Here is a 23,653-nt window from a genome sequence, read left to right as displayed (position 1 = left end):
TTACTCCCATGGAATAAAAGCCCCACGATGCCTGTTGTATTCAATACCGATGCAATTTCCCTGTTTCTTCAACACTCTGAAGGTCCACAGATTACAGAATGCCTCCAGATGTGCTTCGAAAACTACTACTGGTCTCCCAGGAATCGATGAAAGCATAGACAGTTTGAGACATTACTCCCATCGAATAAAAGCCCCATGGTGCCTGTTGTATTCAATACCGATGCAATATCTGTGTTTCATCGACACTTTGAAGGACCACAGATTACAGAATACCATAAGATGTGCTTCGAAACCTACTACTGGTTTCCCAGGAATCGATCAAAGCATAGACAGTTTGAGACATTACTCCCATGGAATAAAAGCCCCACGATGCCTGTTGTACTCAATACCGATGCAATTTCCCTGTTTCTTCAACACTCTGAAGGTCCACAGATTACAGAATGCCTCCAGATGTGCTTCGAAAACTACTACTTGTCTCCCAGGAATCGATGAAAGCGTAGACAGTTTGAGACATTATTCCCATGGAATAAAAGCCCCATGGTGCCTGCTGTATTCAATACCGATGCAATATCTGTGTTTCATCAACACTCTGAAGGACCACAGATTACAGAATACCTCCAGATGTGCTTCGAAACCTGCTACTGGTTTCCCAGGAATCGATCGAAGCATAGACAGTTTGAGACATTACTCCCATGGAATAAAAGCCCCACGATGCCTGTTGTACCCAATACCGATGCAATTTCCCTGTTTCTTCAACACTCTGAAGGTCCACAGATTACAGAATACCTCCAGATGTGCTTCGAAAACTACTACTTGTCTCCCAGGAATCGATGAAAGCGTAGACAGTTTGAGACATTATTCCCATGGAATAAAGGCCCCATGGTGCCTGCTGTATTCAATACCGATGCAATATCTGTGTTTCATCAACACTCTGACGGACCACAGATTACAGAATACCTTTAGATGTGCTTCGAAACCTACTACTGGTATCCCAGGAATCGATCAAAGCATAGACAGTTTGAGACATTACTCCCATGGAATAAAAGCCCCATGGTGCCTGGTGTATTCAATACCGATGCAATATCTGTGTTTCATCAACACTCTGAAGGACCACAGATTACAGAATACCTCCGGATGTGCTTCGAAACCTACTACTGGTTTCCCAGGAATCGATCAAAGCATAGACAGTTTGAGACATTACTCCCATGGAATAAAAGCCCCACGATGCCTGTTGTATTCAATACCGATGCAATTTCCCTGCTTCTTCAACACTCTGAAGGACCACAGATTACAGAACACCTCCAGATGTGCTTCGAAACCTACTACTGGTTTCCCAGGAATCGATCAAAGCATAGACAGTTTGAGACATTACTCCCATGGAATAAAAGCCCCACGATGCCTGTTGTATTCAATACCGATGCAATTTCCCTGTTTCTTCAACACTCTGAAGGTCCACAGATAACAGAATGCCTCCATATGTGCTTCGAAAGCTACTACTTGTCACCCAGGAATCGATGAAAGCGTAGACAGTTTGAGACATTACTCCCATGGAATAAAAGCCCCATGGTGCCTGTTGTGTTCAATACCGATGCAATATCTGTGTTTCATCAACACTCTGAAGGACCACAGATTACAGAATACCTCCAGATGTGCTTCGAAACCTACTACTGGTTTCCCAGGAATCGATCAAAGCATAGACAGTTTGAGGCATTACTCCCATGGAATAAAAGTCCCACGATGCCTGTTGTATTCAATACCGATGCAATTTCCCTGTTTCTTCAACACTCTGAAGGACCACAGATTACAGAACACCTCCAGATGTGCTTCGAAACCTACTACTGTTTTCCCAGGAATTGATCAAAGCATAGACAGTTGAGACATTGCTCCCATGGAATAAAAGCCCCACGATGCCTGTTGTATTCAATACCGATGCAATTTCCTTGTTTCTTCAACACTCTGAAGGTCCACAGATTACAGAATGCCTCCATATGTGCTTCGAAAGCTACTACTTGTCACCCAGGAATCGATGAAAGCGTAGACAGTTTGAGACATTACTCCCATGGAATAAAAGCCCCATGGTGCCTGTTGTGTTCAATACCGATGCAATATCTGTGTTTCATCAACACTCTGAAGGACCACAGATTACAGAATACCTCCAGATGTGCTTCGAAACCTACTACTGGTTTCCCAGGAATCGATCAAAGCATAGACAGTTTGAGACATTACTCCCATGGAATAAAAGCCCCATGGTGCCTGTTGTATTCAATACCGATGCAATATCTGTGTTTCATCAACACTCTGAAGGACCACAGATTACAGAATACCTCCAGATGTGCTTCGAAACCTACTACTGGTTTCCCAGGAATCGATCAAAGCATAGACAGTTTGAGACATTACTCCCATGGAATAAAAGCCCCACGATGCCTGTTGTATTCCATACCGATGCAATTTTCCCTGTTTCTTCAACACTCTGAAGGTCCACAGATTACAGAATGCCTCCAGATGTGCTTCGATAACTACTACTGGTCTCCCAGGAATCGATGAAAGCATAGACAGTTTGAGACATTACTCCCATCGAATAAAAGCCCCATGGTGCCTGTTGTATTCAATACCGATGCAATATCTGTGTTTCATCGACACTTTGAAGGACCACAGATTACAGAATACCATAAGATGTACTTCGAAACCTACTACTGGTTTCCCAGGAATCGATCAGAGCATACACAGTTTGAGACATTACTCCCATGGAATAAAAGCCCCACGATGCCTGTTGTACTCAATACCGATGCAACTTCCCTGTTTCTTCATCACTCTGAAGGTCCACAGATTACAGAATGCCTCCAGATGTGCTTCGAAAACTACTACTTGTCCCCCAGGAATCGATGAAAGCGTAGACAGTTTGAGACATTATTCCCATGGAATAAAAGCCCCATGGTGCCTGCTGTATTCAATACCGATGCAATATCTGAGTTTCATCAACACTCTGAAGGACCACAGATTACAGAATACCATAAGATGTGCTTCGAAACCTACTACTGGTATCCCAGGAATCGATCAAAGCATAGACAGTTTGAGACATTACTCCCATGGAATAAAAGCCCCATGGTGCCTGTTGTATTCAATACCGATGCAATATCTGTGTTTCATCGACACTCTGAAGGACCACAGATTACACAATACCTCCGGATGTGCTTCGAAACCTACTACTGGTTTCCCAGGAATCGATCAAAGCATAGACAGTTTGAGACATTACTCCCATGGAATAAAAGCCCCACGATGCCTGTTGTATTCAATACCGATGCAATTTCCCTGTTTCTTCAACACTCTGAAGGACCACAGATTACAGAACACCTCCAGATGTGCTTCGAAACCTACTACTGGTTTCCCAGGAATCGATCAAAGCATAGACAGTTTGAGACATTGCTCCCATGGAATAAAAGCCCCACGATGCCTGTTGTATTCAATACCGATGCAATTTCCCTGTTTCTTCAACACTCTGAAGGTCCACAGATAACAGAATGCTTCCATATGTGCTTCGAAAGCTACTACTTGTCACCCAGGAATCGATGAAAGCGTAGACAGTTTTAGACATTACTCCCATGGAATAAAAGCCCCATGGTGCCTGTTGTGTTCAATACCGATGCAATATCTGTGTTTCATCAACACTCTGAAGGACCACAGATTACAGAATACCTCCAGATGTGCTTCGAAACCTACTACTGGTTTCCCAGGAATCGATCAAAGCATAGACAGTTTGAGACATTACTCCCATGGAATAAAAGCCCCACGATGCCTCTTGTATTCAATACCGATGCAATTTCCCTGTTTCTTCAACACTCTGAAGGTCCACAGATTACAGAATGCCTCCATATGTGCTTCGAAAACTACTACTTGTCTCCCAGGAATCGATGAAAGCGTAGACAGTTTGAGACATTACTCCCATGGAATAAAAGTCCCATGGTGCCTGTTGTATTCAATACCGACGCAATATCTGTGTTTCATCAGCACTCTGAAGGACCTCTGATTACAGAATACCTCCAGATGTGCTTCGAAAACTACTACTGGTCTCCCAGGAATCGATGAAAGCATAGACAGTTTGAGACATTACCCCCATGGAATAAAAGCCCCACGATGCCTGTTGTATTCAATACCGATGCAATTTCCCTGTTTCTTCAACACTCTGAAGGTCCACAGATAACAGAATGCCTCCAGATGTGCTTCGAAACCTACTACTGGTTTCCCAGGAATCGATCAAAGCATAGACAGTTTGAGACATTACTCCCATGGAATAAAAGCCACACGATGCCTGTTGTACTCAATACCGATGCAATTTCCCTGTTTCTTCAACACTCTGAAGGTCCACAGATTACAGAATGCCTCCAGATGTGCTTCGAAAACTACTACTTGTCTCCCAGCAATCGATGAAAGCGTAGACAGTTTGAGACATTACTCCCATGGAATAAAAGCCCCATGGTGCCTGTTGTATTCAATACCGATGCAATATCTGTGTTTCATCAACACTCTGAAGGACCACAGATTACAGAATACCTCCAGATGTGCTTCGAAACCTACTACTAGTTTCCCAGGAATTGATGAAAGCATAGACAGTTTGAGACATTACTCCCCTGGAATAAAAGCACCATGGTGCCTGTTGTATTCAATACCGATGCAATATCTGTGTTTCATCAACACTCTGAAGGACCACAGATTACAGAATAAATCCAGATGTGCTTCGAAACCTACTACTGGTTTCCCAGGAATCGATCAAAGCATAGACAGTTTGAGACATTACTCCCATGGAATAAAAGCCCCACGATGCCTGTTGTACTCAAAACCGATGCAATTTCCCTGTTTCTTCAACACTCTGAAGGACCACAGATTACAGAATGCCTCCAGATGTGCTTCGAAAATTACTACTTGTCTCCAAGGAATCGATGAAAGCGTAGACAGTTTGAGACATTACTCCCATGGAATAAAAGCCCCACGATGTCTGTTGTATTCAAACCGATGCAATATCTGTGTTTCATCAACACTCTGAAGGACCACAGATTACAGAATACCTCCAGATGTACTTCAAAACCAACTACAGGTTTCCCAGGAATCGATCAAAGCATAGACAGTTTGAGACATTACTCCCCTGGAATAAAAGCACCATGGTGCCTGTTGTATTCAATACCGATGCAATATCTGTGTTTCATCAACACTCTGAAGGACCACAGATTACAGAATACCTCCAGATGTGCTTCGAATACTACTACTTGTCTCCCAAGAATCGATGAAAGCGTAGACAGTTTGAGACATTACTCCCATGGAATAAAAGCCCCATGGTGCCTGTTGTATTCAATACCGATGCAATATCTGTGTTTCATCAACACTCTGAAGGACCACAGATTACAGAATACCTCCAGATGTGCTTCGAAACCTACTACTGGATTCCCAGTAATCGATCATAGCATAGACAGTTTGAGACATTACTCCCATGGAATAAAAGCCCCATGGTGCCTGTTGTATTCAATACCGATGCAATATCTGTGTTTCATCAACACTCTGAAGGACCACAGATTACAGAATACCTCCAGATGTGCTTCGAAACCTACTACTGGTTTCCCAGGAATCAATCAAAGCATAGACAGTTTGAGACATTACTCCCATGGAATAAAAGCCCCACGATGCCTGTTGTATTCAATACCGATGCAATTTCCCTGTTTCTTCAACACTCTGAAGGTCCACAGATTACAGAATGCCTCCAGATGTGCTTCGAAAACTACTACTGGTCTCCCAGGAATCGATGAAAGCATAGACAGTTTGAGACATTACTCCCATCGAATAAAAGCCCCATGGTGCCTGTTGTATTCATTACCGATGCAATATCTGTGTTTCATCGACACTTTGAAGGACCACAGATTACAGAATACCTCCAGATGTGCTTCGAAACCTACTACTGGTTTCCCAGGAATCGATCAAAGCATAGACAGTTTGAGACATTACTCCCATTGAATAAAAGCCCCACGATGCCTGTTGTATTCAATACCGATGCAATTTCCCTGTTTCTTCAACACTCTGAAGGTCCACAGATTACAGAATGCCTCCAGATGTGCTTCGAAAACTACTACTGGTCTCCCAGGAATCGATGAAAGCATAGACAGTTTGAGACATTACTCCCATCGAATAAAAGCCCCATGGTGCCTGTTGTATTCAATACCGATGCAATATCTGTGTTTCATCGACACTTTGAAGGACCACAGATTACAGAATACCTCCAGATGTGCTTCGAAACCTACTACTGGTTTCCCAGGAATCGATCAAAGCATAGACAGTTTGAGACATTACTCCCATGGAATAAAAGCCCCATGGTGCCTGTTGTATTCAATACCGATGCAATATCTGTGTTTCATCAACACTCTGAAGGACCACAGATTACAGAATACCTCCAGATGTGCTTCGAAACCTACTACTGGTTTCCCAGGAATCGATCAAAGCATAGACGGTTTGAGACATTACTCCCATGGAATAAAAGAACCACGATGCCTGTTGTATTCAATACCGATGCAATTTCCCTGTTTCTTCAACACTCTGAAGGACCACAGATTACAGAACACCTCCAGATGTGCTTCGAAACCTACTACTGGTTTCCCAGGAATCGATCAAAGCATAGACAGTTTGAGACATTGCTCCCATGGAATAAAAGCCCCACGATGCCTCTTGTATTCAATACCGTTGCAAATTCCCTGTTTCTTCAACACTCTGAAGGTCCACAGATAACAGAATGCCTCCATATGTGCTTCGAAAGCTACTACTTGTCACCCAGGAATCGGTGAAAGCGTAGACAGTTTGAGACATTACTCCCATGGAATAAAAGCCCCATGGTGCCTGTTGTGTTCAATACCGATGCAATATCTGTGTTTCATCAACACTCTGAAGGACCACAGATTACAGAATACCTCCAGATGTGCTTCGAAACCTACTACTGGTTTCCCAGGAATCGATCAAAGCATAGACAGTTTGAGATATTACTCCCATGGAATAAAAGCCCCATGGTGCCTGTTGTATTCAATACCGATGCAATATCTGTGTTTCATCAACACTCTGAAGGACCACAGATTACAGAATACCTCCAGATGTGCTTCGAAACCTACTACTGGTTTCCCAGGAATCGATCAAAGCATAGACAGTTTGAGACATTACTCCCATGGAATAAAAGCCCCACGATGCCTGTTGTATTCAATACCGATGCAATTTCCCTGTTTCTTCAACACTCTGAAGGTCCACAGATTACAGAATGCCTCCAGATGTGCTTCGAAAACTACTACTGGTCTCCCAGGAATCGATGAAAGCATAGACAGTTTGAGACATTACTCCCATCGAATAAAAGCCCCATGGTGCCTGTTGTATTCAATACCGATGCAATATCTGTGTTTCATCGACACTTTGAAGGACCACAGATTACAGAATACCATAAGATGTGCTTCGAAACCTACTACTGGTTTCCCAGGAATCGATCAAAGCATAGACAGTTTGAGACATTGCTCCCATGGAATAAAAGCCCCACGATGCCTGTTGTATTCAATACCGATGCAATTTCCCTGTTTCTTCAACACTCTGAAGGTCCACAGATAACAGAATGCTTCCATATGTGCTTCGAAAGCTACTACTTGTCACCCAGGAATCGATGAAAGCGTAGACAGTTTTAGACATTACTCCCATGGAATAAAAGCCCCATGGTGCCTGTTGTGTTCAATACCGATGCAATATCTGTGTTTCATCAACACTCTGAAGGACCACAGATTACAGAATACCTCCAGATGTGCTTCGAAACCTACTACTGGTTTCCCAGGAATCGATCAAAGCATAGACAGTTTGAGACATTACTCCCATGGAATAAAAGCCCCACGATGCCTCTTGTATTCAATACCGATGCAATTTCCCTGTTTCTTCAACACTCTGAAGGTCCACAGATTACAGAATGCCTCCATATGTGCTTCGAAAACTACTACTTGTCTCCCAGGAATCGATGAAAGCGTAGACATTTTGAGACATTACTCCCATGGAATAAAAGCCCCATGGTGCCTGTTGTATTCAATACCGACGCAATATCTGTGTTTCATCAGCACTCTGAAGGACCTCTGATTACAGAATACCTCCACATGTGCTTCGAAAACTACTACTGGTCTCCCAGGAATCGATGAAAGCATAGACAGTTTGAGACATTACCCCCATGGAATAAAAGCCCCACGATGCCTGTTGTATTCAATACCGATGCAATTTCCCTGTTTCTTCAACACTCTGAAGGTCCACAGATAACAGAATGCCTCCAGATGTGCTTCGAAACCTACTACTGGTTTCCCAGGAATCGATCAAAGCATAGACAGTTTGAGACATTACTCCCATGGAATAAAAGCCACACGATGCCTGTTGTACTCAATACCGATGCAATTTCCCTGTTTCTTCAACACTCTGAAGGTCCACAGATTACAGAATGCCTCCAGATGTGCTTCGAAAACTACTACTTGTCTCCCAGCAATCGATGAAAGCGTAGACAGTTTGAGACATTACTCCCATGGAATAAAAGCCCCATGGTGCCTGTTGTATTCAATACCGATGCAATATCTGTGTTTCATCAACACTCTGAAGGACCACAGATTACAGAATACCTCCAGATGTGCTTCGAAACCTACTACTAGTTTCCCAGGAATTGATGAAAGCATAGACAGTTTGAGACATTACTCCCCTGGAATAAAAGCACCATGGTGCCTGTTGTATTCAATACCGATGCAATATCTGTGTTTCATCAACACTCTGAAGGACCACAGATTACAGAATAAATCCAGATGTGCATCGAAACCTACTACTGGTTTCCCAGGAATCGATCAAAGCATAGACAGTTTGAGACATTACTCCCATGGAATAAAAGCCCCACGATGCCTGTTGTACTCAATACCGATGCAATTTCCCTGTTTCTTCAACACTCTGAAGGACCACAGATTACAGAATGCCTCCAGATGTGCTTCGAAAATTCCTACTTGTCTCCAAGGAATCGATGAAAGCGTAGACAGTTTGAGACATTACTCCCATGGAATAAAAGCCCCACGATGTCTGTTGTATTCAAACCGATGCAATATCTGTGTTTCATCAACACTCTGAAGGACCACAGATTACAGAATACCTCCAGATGTACTTCAAAACCAACTACAGGTTTCCCAGGAATCGATCAAAGCATAGACAGTTTGAGACATTACTCCCCTGGAATAAAAGCACCATGGTGCCTGTTGTATTCAATACCGATGCAATATCTGTGTTTCATCAACACTCTGAAGGACCACAGATTACAGAATACCTCCAGATGTGCTTCGAATACTACTACTTGTCTCCCAAGAATCGATGAAAGCGTAGACAGTTTGAGACATTACTCCCATGGAATAAAAGCCCCATGGTGCCTGTTGTATTCAATACCGATGCAATATCTGTGTTTCATCAACACTCTGAAGGACCACAGATTACAGAATACCTCCAGATGTGCTTCGAAACCTACTACTGGATTCCCAGTAATCGATCATAGCATAGACAGTTTGAGACATTACTCCCATGGAATAAAAGCCCCATGGTGCCTGTTGTATTCAATACCGATGCAATATCTGTGTTTCATCAACACTCTGAAGGACCACAGATTACAGAATACCTCCAGATGTGCTTCGAAACCTACTACTGGTTTCCCAGGAATCAATCAAAGCATAGACAGTTTGAGACATTACTCCCATGGAATAAAAGCCCCACGATGCCTGTTGTATTCAATACCGATGCAATTTCCCTGTTTCTTCAAGACTCTGAAGGTCCACAGATTACAGAATGCCTCCAGATGTGCTTCGAAAACTACTACTGGTCTCCCAGGAATCGATGAAAGCATAGACAGTTTGAGACATTACTCCCATCGAATAAAAGCCCCATGGTGCCTGTTGTATTCAATACCGATGCAATATCTGTGTTTCATCGACACTTTGAAGGACCACAGATTACAGAATACCTCCAGATGTGCTTCGAAACCTACTACTGGTTTCCCAGGAATCGATGAAAGCATAGACAGTTTGAGACATTACTCCCATGGAATAAAAGCCCCACGATGCCTGTTGTATTCAATACCGATGCAATTTCCCTTTTTCTTCAACACTCTGAAGGTCCACAGATTACAGAATGCCTCCAGATGTGCTTCGAAAACTACTACTGGTCTCCCAGGAATCGATGAAAGCATAGACAGTTTGAGACATTACTCCCATGGAATAAAAGCCCCATGGTGCCTGTTGTATTCAATACCGATGCAATATCTGTGTTTCATCGACACTTTGAAGGACCACAGATTACAGAATACCTCCAGATGTGCTTCGAAACCTACTACTGGTTTCCCAGGAATCGATCAAAGCATAGACAGTTTGAGACATTACTCCCATGGAATAAAAGCCCCATGGTGCCTGTTGTATTCAATACCGATGCAATATCTGTGTTTCATCAACACTCTGAAGGACCACAGATTACAGAATACCTCCAGATGTGCTTCGAAACCTACTACTGGTTTCCCAGGAATCGATCAAAGCATAGACGGTTTGAGACATTACTCCCATGGAATAAAAGAACCACGATGCCTGTTGTATTCAATACCGATGCAATTTCCCTGTTTCTTCAACACTCTGAAGGACCACAGATTACAGAACACCTCCAGATGTGCTTCGAAACCTACTACTGGTTTCCCAGGAATCGATCAAAGCATAGACAGTTTGAGACATTGCTCCCATGGAATAAAAGCCCCACGATGCCTCTTGTATTCAATACCGTTGCAAATTCCCTGTTTCTTCAACACTCTGAAGGTCCACAGATAACAGAATGCCTCCATATGTGCTTCGAAAGCTACTACTTGTCACCCAGGAATCGATGAAAGCGTAGACAGTTTGAGACATTACTCCCATGGAATAAAAGCCCCATGGTGCCTGTTGTGTTCAATACCGATGCAATATCTGTGTTTCATCAACACTCTGAAGGACCACAGATTACAGAATACCTCCAGATGTGCTTCGAAACCTACTACTGGTTTCCCAGGAATCGATCAAAGCATAGACAGTTTGAGACATTACTCCCATGGAATAAAAGCCCCATGGTGCCTGTTGTATTCAATACCGATGCAATATCTGTGTTTCATCAACACTCTGAAGGACCACAGATTACAGAATACCTCCAGATGTGCTTCGAAACCTACTACTGGTTTCCCAGGAATCGATCAAAGCATAGACAGTTTGAGACATTACTCCCATGGAATAAAAGCCCCACGATGCCTGTTGTATTCAATACCGATGCAATTTCCCTGTTTCTTCAACACTCTGAAGGTCCACAGATTACAGAATGCCTCCAGATGTGCTTCGAAAACTACTACTGGTCTCCCAGGAATCGATGAAAGCATAGACAGTTTGAGACATTACTCCCATCGAATAAAAGCCCCATGGTGCCTGTTGTATTCAATACCGATGCAATATCTGTGTTTCATCGACACTTTGAATGACAACAGATTACAGAATACCATAAGATGTGCTTCGAAACCTACTACTGGTTTCCCAGGAATCGATCAAAGCATAGACAGTTTGAGACATTACTCCCATGGAATAAAAGCCCCACGATGCCTGTTGTACTCAATACCGATGCAATTTCCCTGTTTCTTCAACACTCTGAAGGTCCACAGATTACAGAATGCCTCCAGATGTGCTTCGAAAACTACTACTTGTCTCCCAGGAATCGATGAAAGCGTAGACAGTTTGAGACATTATTCCCATGGAATAAAAGCCCCATGGTGCCTGCTGTATTCAATACCGATGCAATATCTGTGTTTCATCAACACTCTGACGGACCACAGATTACAGAATACCTCCAGATGTGCTTCGAAACCTACTACTGGTATCCCAGGAATCGATCAAAGCATAGACAGTTTGAGACATTACTCCCATGGAATAAAAGCCCCATGGTGCCTGTTGTATTCAATACCGATGCAATATCTGTGTTTCATCAACACTCTGAAGGACCACAGGTTACAGAATACCTCCAGATGTGCTTCGAAACCTACTACTGGTTTCCCAGGAATCGATCAAAGCATAGACAGTTTGAGACATTACTCCCATGGAATAAAAGCCCCACGATGCCTGTTGTATTCAATACCGATGCAATATCTGTGTTTCATCGACACTTTGAAGGACCACAGATTACAGAATACCTCCAGATGTGCTTCGAAACCTACTACTGGTTTCCCAGGAATCGATCAAAGCATAGACAGTTTGAGACATTACTCCCATGGAATAAAAGCCCCACGATGCCTGTTGTATTCAATACCGATGCAATTTCCCTGTTTCTTCAACACTCTGAAGGTCCACAGATTACAGAATGCCTCCAGATGTGCTTCGAAAACTACTACTGGTCTCCCAGGAATCGATGAAAGCATAGACAGTTTGAGACATTACTCCCATGGAATAAAAGCCCCATGGTGCCTGTTGTATTCAATACCGATGCAATATCTGTGTTTCATCGACACTTTGAAGGACCACAGATTACAGAATACCTCCAGATGTGCTTCGAAACCTACTACTGGTTTCCCAGGAATCGATCAAAGCATAGACAGTTTGAGACATTACTCCCATGGAATAAAAGCCCCATGGTGCCTGTTGTATTCAATACCGATGCAATATCTGTGTTTCATCAACACTCTGAAGGACCACAGATTACAGAATACCTCCAGATGTGCTTCGAAACCTACTACTGGTTTCCCAGGAATCGATCAAAGCATAGACGGTTTGAGACATTACTCCCATGGAATAAAAGAACCACGATGCCTGTTGTATTCAATACCGATGCAATTTCCCTGTTTCTTCAACACTCTGAAGGACCACAGATTACAGAACACCTCCAGATGTGCTTCGAAACCTACTACTGGTTTCCCAGGAATCGATCAAAGCATAGACAGTTTGAGACATTGCTCCCATGGAATAAAAGCCCCACGATGCCTCTTGTATTCAATACCGTTGCAAATTCCCTGTTTCTTCAACACTCTGAAGGTCCACAGATAACAGAATGCCTCCATATGTGCTTCGAAAGCTACTACTTGTCACCCAGGAATCGATGAAAGCGTAGACAGTTTGAGACATTACTCCCATGGAATAAAAGCCCCATGGTGCCTGTTGTGTTCAATACCGATGCAATATCTGTGTTTCATCAACACTCTGAAGGACCACAGATTACAGAATACCTCCAGATGTGCTTCGAAACCTACTACTGGTTTCCCAGGAATCGATCAAAGCATAGACAGTTTGAGACATTACTCCCATGGAATAAAAGCCCCATGGTGCCTGTTGTATTCAATACCGATGCAATATCTGTGTTTCATCAACACTCTGAAGGACCACAGATTACAGAATACCTCCAGATGTGCTTCGAAACCTACTACTGGTTTCCCAGGAATCGATCAAAGCATAGACAGTTTGAGACATTACTCCCATGGAATAAAAGCCCCACGATGCCTGTTGTATTCAATACCGATGCAATTTCCCTGTTTCTTCAACACTCTGAAGGTCCACAGATTACAGAATGCCTCCAGATGTGCTTCGAAAACTACTACTGGTCTCCCAGGAATCGATGAAAGCATAGACAGTTTGAGACATTACTCCCATCGAATAAAAGCCCCATGGTGCCTGTTGTATTCAATACCGATGCAATATCTGTGTTTCATCGACACTTTGAAGGACCACAGATTACAGAATACCATAAGATGTGCTTCGAAACCTACTACTGGTTTCCCAGGAATCGATCAAAGCATAGACAGTTTGAGACATTACTCCCATGGAATAAAAGCCCCACGATGCCTGTTGTACTCAATACCGATGCAATTTCCCTGTTTCTTCAACACTCTGAAGGTCCACAGATTACAGAATGCCTCCAGATGTGCTTCGAAAACTACTACTTGTCTCCCAGGAATCGATGAAAGCGTAGACAGTTTGAGACATTATTCCCATGGAATAAAAGCCCCATGGTGCCTGCTGTATTCAATACCGATGCAATATCTGTGTTTCATCAACACTCTGACGGACCACAGATTACAGAATACCTCCAGATGTGCTTCGAAACCTACTACTGGTATCCCAGGAATCGATCAAAGCATAGACAGTTTGAGACATTACTCCCATGGAATAAAAGCCCCATGGTGCCTGTTGTATTCAATACCGATGCAATATCTGTGTTTCATCAACACTCTGAAGGACCACAGGTTACAGAATACCTCCAGATGTGCTTCGAAACCTACTACTGGTTTCCCAGGAATCGATCAAAGCATAGACAGTTTGAGACATTACTCCCATGGAATAAAAGCCCCACGATGCCTGTTGTATTCAATACCGATGCAATTTCCCTGTTTCTTCAACACTCTGAAGGACCACAGATTACAGAACACCTCCAGATGTGCTTCGAAACCTACTACTGGTTTCCCAGGAATCGATCAAAGCACAGACAGTTTGAGACATTGCTCCCATGGAATAAAAGCCCCACGATGCCTGTTGTATTCAATACCGATGCAATTTCCCTGTTTCTTCAACACTCTGAAGGTCCACAGATAACAGAATGCCTCCATATGTGCTTCGAAAGCTACTACTTGTCACCCAGGAATCGATGAAAGCGTAGACAGTTTGAGACATTACTCCCATGGAATAAAAGCCCCATGGTGCCTGTTGTGTTCAATACCGATGCAATATCTGTGTTTCATCAACACTCTGAAGGACCACAGATTACAGAATACCTCCAGATGTACTTCGAAACCCACTACTGGTTTCCCAGGAATCGATCAAAGCATAGACAGTTTGAGACATTACTCCCATGGAATAAAAGCCCCACGATGCCTCTTGTATTCAATACCGATGCAATTTCCCTGTTTCTTCAACACTCTGAAGGTCCACAGATAACAGAATGCCTCCATATGTGCTTCGAAAACTACTACTTGTCTCCCAGGAATCGATGAAAGCGTAGACAGTTTGAGACATTACTCCCATGGAATAAAAGCCTCATGGTGCCTGTTGTATTCAATACCGATGCAATATCTGTGTTTCATCAGCACTCTGAAGGACCTCTGATTACAGAATACCTCCAGATGTGCTTCGAAAACTACTACTGGTCTCCCAGGAATCGATGAAAGCATAGACAGTTTGAGACATTACCCCCATGGAATAAAAGCCCCACGATGCCTGTTGTATTCAATACCGATGCAATTTCCCTGTTTCTTCAACACTCTGAAGGTCCACAGATAACAGAATGCCTCCAGATGTGCTTCGAAACCTACTACTGGTTTCCCAGGAATCGATCAAAGCATAGACAGTTTGAGACATTACTCCCCTGGAATAAAAGCACCATGGTGCCTGTTGTATTCAATACCGATGCAATATCTGTGTTTCATCAACACTCTGAAGGACCACAGATTACAGAATAAATCCAGATGTGCTTCGAAACCTACTGCTGGTTTCCCAGGAATCGATCAAAACATAGACAGTTTGAGACATTACTCCCATGGAATAAAAGCCCCACGATGCCTGTTGTACTCAATACCGATGCAATTTCCCTGTTTCTTCAACACTCTGAAGGTCCACAGATTACAGAATGCCTCCAGATGTGCTTCGAAAATTACTACTTGTCTCCAAGGAATCGATGAAAGCGTAGACAGTTTGAGACATTACTCCCATGGAATAAAAGCCCCACGATGTCTGTTGTATTCAAACCGATGCAATATCTGTGTTTCATCAACACTCTGAAGGACCACAGATTACAGAATACCTCCAGATGTGCTTCGAATACTACTACTTGTCTCCCAAGAATCGATGAAAGCGTAGACAGTTTGAGACATTACTCCCATGGAATAAAAGCCCCATGGTGCCTGTTGTATTCAATACCGATGCAATATCTGTGTTTCATCAACACTCTGAAGGACCTCAGATTACAGAATACCTCCAGATGTGCTTCGATACCTACTACTGGATTCCCAGGAATCGATCAAAGCATAGACAGTTTGAGACATTACTCCCATGGAATAAAAGCCCCATGGTGCCTGTTGTATTCAATACCGATGCAATATCTGTGTTTCATCAACACTCTGAAGGACCACAGATTACAGAATACCTCCAGATGTGCTTCGAAACCTACTACTGGTTTCCCAGGAATCGATCAAAGCATAGACAGTTTGAGACATTACTCCCATGGAATAAAAGCCCCACGATGCCTGTTGTATTCAATACCGATGCAATTTCCCTGTTTCTTCAACACTCTGAAGGTCCACAGATTACAGAATGCCTCCAGATGTGCTTCGAAAACTACTACTGGTCTCCCAGGAATCGATGAAAGCATAGACAGTTTGAGACATTACTCCCATCGAATAAAAGCCCCATGGTGCCTGTTGTATTCAATACCGATGCAATATCTGTGTTTCATCGACACTTTGAAGGACCACAGATTACAGAATACCTCCAGATGTGCTTCGAAACCTACTACTGGTTTCCCAGGAATCGATCAAAGCATAGACAGTTTGAGACATTACTCCCATGGAATAAAAGCCCCACGATGCCTGTTGTATTCAATACCGATGCAATTTCCCTGTTTCTTCAACACTCTGAAGGTCCACAGATTACACAATGCCTCCAGATGTGCTTCGAAAACTACTACTGGTCTCCCAGGAATCGATGAAAGCATAGACAGTTTGAGACATTACTCCCATCGAATAAAAGCCCCATAGTGCCTGTTGTATTCAATACCGATGCAATATCTGTGTTTCATCGACACTTTGAAGGACCACAGCTTACAGAATACCTCCAGATGTGCTTCGAAACCTACCACTGGTTTCCCAGGAATCGACCAAAGCATAGACAGTTTGAGACATTACTCCCATGGAATAAAAGCACCATGGTGCCTGTTGTATTCAATACCGATGCAATATCTGTGTTTCATCAACACTCTGAAGGACCACAGATTACAGAATACCTATAGATGTGCTTCGAAACCTACTACTGGTTTCCCAGGAATCGATCAAAGCATAGACAGTTTGAGACATTACTCCCATGGAATAAAAGCCCCACGATGCCTGTTGTATTCAATACCGATGCAATTTCCCTGTTTCTTCAACACTCTGAAGGACCACAGATTACAGAACACCTCCAGATGTGCTTCGAAACCTACTACTGGTTTCCCAGGAATCGATCAAAGCATAGACAGTTTGAGACATTGCTCCCATGGAATAAAAGCCCCACGATGCCTCTTTTATTCAATACCGATGCAATTTCCCTGTTTCTTCAACACTCTGAAGGTCCACAGATAACAGAATGCCTCCATATGTGCTTCGAAAGCTACTACTTGTCACCCAGGAATCGATGAAAGCGTAGACAGTTTGAGACATTACTCCCATGGAATAAAAGCCCCATGGTGCCTGTTGTGTTCAATACCGATGCAATATCTGTGTTTCATCAATACTCTGAAGGACCACAGATTACAGAATACCTCCAGATGTGCTTCGAAACCTACTACTGGTTTCCCAGGAATCGATCAAAGCATAGACAGTTTGAGACATTACTCCCATGGAATAAAAGCCCCATGGTGCCTGTTGTATTCAATACCGATGCAATATCTGTGTTTCATCAACACTCTGAAGGACCACAGATTACAGAATACCTCCAGATGTGCTTCGAAACCTACTACTGGTTTCCCAGGAATCGATCAAAGCATAGACAGTTTGAGACATTACTCCCATGGAATAAAAGCCCCACGATGCCTGTTGTATTCAATACCGATGCAATTTCCCTGTTTCTTCAACACTCTGAAGGTCCACAGATTACAGAATGCCTCCAGATGTGCTTCGAAAACTACTACTGGTCTCCCAGGAATCGATGAAAGCATAGACAGTTTGAGACATTACTCCCATCGAATAAAAGCCCCATGGTGCCTGTTGTATTCAATACCGATGCAATATCTGTGTTTCATCGACACTTTGAAGGACCACAGATTACAGAATACCATAAGATGTGCTTCGAAACCTACTACTGGTTTCCCAGGAATCGATCAAAGCATAGACAGTTTGAGACATTACTCCCATGGAATAAAAGCCCCACGATGCCTGTTGTACTCAATACCGATGCAATTTCCCTGTTTCTTCAACACTCTGAAGGTCCACAGATTACAGAATGCCTCCAGATGTGCTTCGAAAACTACTACTTGTCTCCCAGGAATCGATGAAAGCGTAGACAGTTTGAGACATTATTCCCATGGAATAAAAGCCCCATGGTGCCTGCTGTATTCAATACCGATGCAATATCTGTGTTTCATCAACACTCTGACGGACCACAGATTACAGAATACCTCCAGATGTGCTTCGAAACCTACTACTGGTATCCCAGGAATAGATCAAAGCATAGACAGTTTGAGACATTACTCCCATGGAATAAAAGCCCCATGGTGCCTGTTGTATTCAATACCGATGCAATATCTGTGTTTCATCAACACTCTGAAGGACCACAGATTACAGAATACCTCCAGATGTGCTTCCAAACCTACTACTGGTTTCCCAGGAATCGATCAAAGCATAGACAGTTTGAGACATTACTCCCATGGAATAAAAGCCCCACGATGCCTGTTGTATTCAATACCGATGCAATTTCCCTGTTTCTTCAACACTCAGAAGGACCACAGATTACAGAACACCTCCAGATGTGCTTCGAAACCTACTACTGGTTTCCCAGGAATCTATCAAAGCATAGACAGTTTGAGACATTGCTCCCATGGAATAAAAGCCCCACGATGCCTGTTGTATTCAATACCGATGCAATTTCCCTGTTTCTTCAACACTCTGAAGGTCCACAGATAACAGAATGCCTCCATATGTGCTTCGAAAGCTACTACTTGTCACCCAGGAATCGATGAAAGCGTAGACAGTTTGAGACATTACTCCCATGGAATAAAAGCCCCATGGTGCCCGTTGTGTTCAATACCGATGCAATATCTGTGTTTCATCAACACTCTGAAGGACTACAGATTACAGAATACCTCCAGATGTGCTTCGAAACCTACTACTGGTTTCCCAGGAATCGATTAAAGCATAGACAGTTTGAGACATTACTCCCATGGAATAAAAGCCCCACGATGCCTCTTGTATTCAATACCGATGCAATTTCCCTGTTTCTTCAACACTCTGAAGGTCCACAGATTACAGAATGCCTCCATATGTGCTTCGAAAACTACTACTTGTCTCCCAGGAATCGATGAAAGCGTAGACAGTTTGAGACATTACTCCCATGGAATAAAAGCCCCATGGTGCCTGTTGTATTCAATACCGATGCAATATCTGTGTTTCATCAGCACTCTGAAGGACCTCTGATTACAGAATACCTCCAGATGTGCTTCGAAAACTACTACTGGTCTCCCAGGAATCGATGAAAGCATAGACAGTTTGAGACATTACCCCCATGGAATAAAAGCCCCACGATGCCTGTTGTATTCAATACCGATGCAATTTCCCTGTTTCTTCAACACTCTGAAGGTCCACAGATAACAGAATGCCTCCAGATGTGCTTCGAAACCTACTACTGGTTTCCCAGGAATCGATCAAAGCATAGACAGTTTGAGACATTACTCTAATGGAATAAAAGCCACACGATGCCTGTTGTACTCAATACCGATGCAATTTCCCTGTTTCTTCAACACTCTGAAGGTCCACAGATTACAGAATGCCTCCAGATGTGCTTCGAAAACTACTACTTGTCTCCCAGGAATCGATGAAAGCGTAGACAGTTTGAGACATTACTCCCATGGAATAAAAGCCCCATGGTGCCTGTTGTATTCATTACCGATGCAATATCTGTGTTTCATCAACACTCTGAAGGACCACAGATTTCAGAATACCTCCAGATGTGCTTCGAAACCTAATACTAGTTTCCCAGGAATCGATCAAAGCATAGACAGTTTGAGACATTACTCCCCTGGAATAAAAGCACCATGGTGCCTGTTGTATTCAATACCGATGCAATATCTGTGTTTCATCAACACTCTGAAGGACCACAGATTACAGAATAAATCCAGATGTGCTTCGAAACCTACTACTGGTTTCCCAGGAATCGATCAAAGCATAGACAGTTTGAGACATTACTCCCATGGAATAAAAGCCCCACGATGCCTGTTGTACTCAATACCGATGCAATTTCCATGTTTCTTCAACACTCTGAAGGTCCACAGATTACAGAATGCCTCCAGATGTGCTTCGAAATTACTACTTGTCACCAAGGAATCGATGAAAGCGTAGACAGTTTGAGACATTACTCCCACGGAATAAAAGCCCCACGATGTCTGTTGTATTCAAACCGATGCAATATCTGTGTTTCATCAACACTCTGAAGGACCACAGATTACAGAATACCTCCAGATGTACTTCAAAACCAACTACAGGTTTCCCAGGAATCGATCAAAGCATAGACAGTTTGAGACATTACTCCCATGGAATAAAAGCCCCACGATGCCTGTTGTATTCAATACCGATGCAATTTTCCTGTTTCTTCAACACTCTGAAGGTCCACAGATTACAGAATGCCTCCATATGTGCTTCGAAAACTACTACTGGTCTCCCAGGAATCGATGAAAGCATAGACAGTTTGAGACATTACTCCCATCGAATAAAAGCCCCATGGTGCCTGTTGTATTCAATACCGATGCAATATCTGTGTTTCATCGACACTTTGAAGGACCACAGATTACAGAATACCTCCAGATGTGCTTCGAAACCTACTACTGGTTTCCCAGGAATCGATCAAAGCATAGACAGTTTGAGACATTACTCCCATGGAATAAAAGCCCCATGGTGCCTGTTGTATTCAATACCGATGCAGTATCTGTGTTTCATCAACACTCTGAAGGACCACAGATTACAGAATACCTCCAGATGTGATTCGAAACCTACTACTGGTTTCCCAGGAATCGATCAAAGCATAGACAGTTTGAGACATTACTCCCATGGAATAAAAGCCCCACGATGCCTGTTGTATTCAATACCGATGCAATTTCCCTGTTTCTTCAACACTCTGAAGGACCACAGATTACAGAACACCTCCAGATGTGCTTCGAAACCTACTACTGGTTTCCCAGAAATCGATCAAAGCATAGACAGTTTGAGACATTGCTCCCATGGAATAAAAGCCCCATGATGCCTCTTGTATTCAATACCGATGCAATTTCCCTGTTTCTTCAACACTCTGAAGGTCCACAGATAACAGAATGACTCCATATGTGCTTCGAAAGCTACTACTTGTCACCCAGGAATCGATGAAAGCGTAGACAGTTTGAGACATTACTCCCATGGAATAAAAGCCCCATGGTGCCTGTTGTGTTCAATACCGATGCAATATCTGTGTTTCATCAACACTCTGAAGGACCACAGATTACAGAATGCCTCCAGATGTGCTTCGAAAACTACTACTGGTCTCCCAGGAATCGATGAAAGCATAGACAGTTTGAGACATTACTCCCATCGAATAAAAGCCCCATGGTGCCTGTTGTATTCAATACCGATGCAATATCTGTGTTTCATCGACACTTTGAAGGACCACAGATTACAGAATACCATAAGATGTGCTTCGAAACCTACTACTGGTTTCCCAGGAATCGATCAAAGCATAGACAGTTTGAGACATTACTCCCATGGAATAAAAGCCCCACGATGCCTGTTGTACTCAATACCGATGCAATTTCCCTGTTTCTTCAACACTCTGAAGGTCCACAGATTACAGAATGCCTCCAGATGTGCTTCGAAAACTACTACTTGTCTCCCAGGAATCGATGAAAGCGTAGACAGTTTGAGACATTATTCCCATGGAATAAAAGCCCCATGGTGCCTGCTGTATTCAATACCGATGCAATATCTGTGTTTCATCAACACTCTGACGGACCACAGATTACAGAATACCTCCAGATGTGCTTCGAAACCTACTACTGGTATCCCAGGAATCGATCAAAGCATAGACAGTTTGAGACATTACTCCCATGGAATAAAAGCCCCATGGTGCCTGTTGTATTCAATACCGATGCAATAGCTGGGTTTCATCAACACTCTGAAGGACAACAGATTACAGAATACCTCCAGATGTGCTTCGAAACCTACTACTGGTTTCCCAGGAATCGATCAAAGCATAGACAGTTTGAGACATTACTCCCATGGAATAAAAGCCCCACGATGCCTGTTGTATTCAATACCGATGCAATTTTCCTGTTTCTTCAACACTCTGAAGGACCACAGATTACAGAACACCTCCAGATGTGCTTCGAAACCTACTACTGGTTTCCAAGGAATCGATCAAAGCATAGACAGTTTGAGACATTGCTCCCATGGAATAAAAGCCCCACGATGCCTGTTGTATTCAATACCGATGCAATTTCCCTGTTTCTTCAACACTCTGAAGGTCCACAGATAACAGAATGCCTCCATATGTGCTTCGAAAGCTACTACTTGTCACCCAGGAATCGATGAAAGCGTAGACAGTTTGAGACATTGCTCCCATGGAATAAAAGCCCCATGGTGCCTGTTGTGTTCAATACCGATGCAATATCTGTGTTTCATCAACACTCTGAAGGACCACAGATTACAGAATACCTCCAGATGTGCTTCGAAACCTACTACTGGTTTCCCAGGAATCGATCAAAGCGTAGACAGTTTGAGACATTGCTCCCATGGAATAAAAGCCCCACGATGCCTGTTGTATTCAATACCGATGCAATTTCCCTGTTTCTTCAACACTCTGAAGGTCCACAGATTACAGAATGCCTCCATATGTGCTTCGAAAACTACTACTTGTCTCCCAGGAATCGATGAAAGCGTAGACAGTTTGAGACATTACTCGCATGGAATAAAAGCCCCATGGTGCCTGTTGTATTCAATACCGATGCAATATCTGTGTTTCATCAGCACTCTGAAGGACCTCTGATTACAGAATACCTCCAGATGTGCTTCGAAAACTACTACTGGTTTCCCAGGAATCGATCAAAGCATAGACAGTTTGAGACATTACTCCCATGGAATAAAAGCCCCACGATGCCTGTTGTATTCAATACCGATGCAATTTCCCTGTTTCTTCAATACTCTGAAGGACCACAGATTACAGAACACCTCCAGATGTGCTTCGAAACCTACTACTGGTTTCCCAGGAACCGATCAAAGCACAGACAGTTTGAGACATTGCTCCCATTTAATAAAAGCCCCATGGTGCCTGTTGTGTTCAATACCGATGCAATATCTGTGTTTCATCAACACTCTGAAGGACCACAGATTACAGAATACCTCCAGATGTGCTTCGAAACCTACTACTGGTTTCCCAGGAATCGATCAAAGCATAGACAGTTTGAGACATTACTCCCATGGAATAAAAGCCCCACGATGCCTGTTGTATTCAATACCGATGCAATAGCTGGGTTTCATCAACACTCTGAAGGACAACAGATTACAGAATACCTCCAGATGTGCTTCGAAACCTACTACTGGTTTCCCAGGAATCGATCAAAGCATAGACAGTTTGAGACATTACTCCCATGGAATAAAAGCCCCACGATGCCTGTTGTATTCAATACCGATGCAATTTTC

The sequence above is a fragment of the Schistocerca gregaria genome, chromosome 11, assembly GCF_023897955.1.
Source record: "Schistocerca gregaria isolate iqSchGreg1 chromosome 11, iqSchGreg1.2, whole genome shotgun sequence".
NCBI classification, from domain to species: Eukaryota; Metazoa; Arthropoda; class Insecta; order Orthoptera; family Acrididae; genus Schistocerca; species Schistocerca gregaria.
The sequence above is the reverse complement of the archived record's forward strand: the minus strand, read 5'-3'. Positions refer to the sequence as shown.